Source organism: Otolemur garnettii, unplaced genomic scaffold (assembly GCF_000181295.1).
Source record: "Otolemur garnettii isolate 467f Iridium unplaced genomic scaffold, OtoGar3 scaffold00024, whole genome shotgun sequence".
Classification (NCBI taxonomy): Eukaryota; Metazoa; Chordata; class Mammalia; order Primates; family Galagidae; genus Otolemur; species Otolemur garnettii.
Window position 1 is genome coordinate 12,957,937 of NW_003852419.1, and position 1,723 is coordinate 12,959,659.

Below are 1,723 nucleotides of genomic sequence, written 5' to 3' on the forward strand. Positions count from 1 at the left end.
CCGGGCTGGGGATTCGAACCCGCCACCTTAGGTGTACGTGGCTGGTGCCTTAGCCGGTTGAGCTATAGGCGCCGAGCCCTGGCTATTTTTTTGTTGCCTTTGTTGTGTTAGCTGTCCCAGGAGGGGTTCAAACCCACCAGCCTTGGTGTATGTGGCCGGCGCCCTACCCTGAGCTATGGGTGCTGCCCTCTACAGTCATTTTTGTTTGTTTTTGAGACAGAGTCTTGCTCTGTTGCCCTGGATAGTGAGTGTGCCATGGTGTCATCATAGCTCACAGCAACCTCAATCTCCTGGGCTCAAATGATCCTCTTGCCTCAGCTTCCCAAGTAGCTAGGACTACAGGTGTGCACAACCAAGTCTGGCTAATTTTTCATTGTTTTTTTTTTTTGTTGTTGTTGTTGTTTGTTTATTTGGGACAGACAGCAACCTCCAACCTCCAACTCCTGGGCTCAAGTGATTCTCCTGCCTCCACCTCCCAAGTATCTGGGACTATAGGCGCCCACCACAATGCCCAGCTATTTTTTGGTTGCAGCCATCATTGTTTGACGGCCCGGGCTGGATTCAAACCTGCCAGCTCGGTGTATGTGGCTGGCACCTGAGCTGCTTGAGCCACAGGAGCCGAGCCTAATTTTTCTATTTTTAGTAGAAACAGGGCCTCGCTCTTGCTCAGACTGATCTTGAATTCCTGAGCTCAAGCAATCCACCTACCTCAACTCCCAAAGTACTAGGATTACAAACCTGAGCCACTGGGCCCCGCCTTAACTTAGACTTACAAACTCCTGTCGAAAGTTATGTGTTATTTGGGAATCAGTGAGTTGGCAGGCCTGATAAGAAAATAACAAGGAAGTCTTAGAATTTCTTCCTAAATCAGGGTCATATTTAAAGGCATAAAGAGATGCCTCCTAATCTCATTTTTCCACTCTGAATCAAGGGTTGAACACTGTGTAAGAAGAATAACCAGGCCTCCTCTTCAATTAGTTTTGAAAGCATGTTAGTGATTTTGGGAAAACAGACTCCCCATAACCTGACAATAAGTTGACCGGCTTCGGATACTTTTAAGTCTCCATGTTTTACTTTCCTGAAGAATAGAGGGGGCATGCCAACATTTTCCAAAGCTACAGTTATGGCATTAGCAACAACTTTTCAGCCAGCCTGTGCTTTAGCCCAAAGCAGCACAAGCAGAGGAGACAGCCAAGCCACAAGGCCAGCTCAAGCATCTGACAGTGTGGGATCGCTGCAGAACGAGCAGGAGCCCAGAACAATGTGGCCTTTGAAGTGTCTTGAAAAGAAATCCTACATCTAGAAAATAAAGCCCTCTCCCACAGGACCTCACCCCACTCACACTACCTCCTCCCTGCTTTGACTAAAAGCTCAAAAGAATTTTAAAATATTTTAACGTGGAATAGTTTTTTTCTTTAAAGGGACATTTTCTTAGTGTACAAATCCCCCAAGAATGGTCCTCCAGCTACCCAAGGTTTCCGACCAGAATGCTGTATTTAAAAATATGGCTAGAACAATAGGACCAGCCTCATTTTCTCCACAAAAACAATTCAAATCACTTAAGGTCTTGCTGGCATCTCTGCCGCCATCTGCTGAGCCAAATCGGCACTACATTCTAGTAAACCCTAACCAAGAAGATCTTTGTACAAATATGCTTCCATTTTAACTCTTACTGTGTTACTACATTGTTAACTCTTTTTTTTTTTTTTTTTTTTTTGAGACA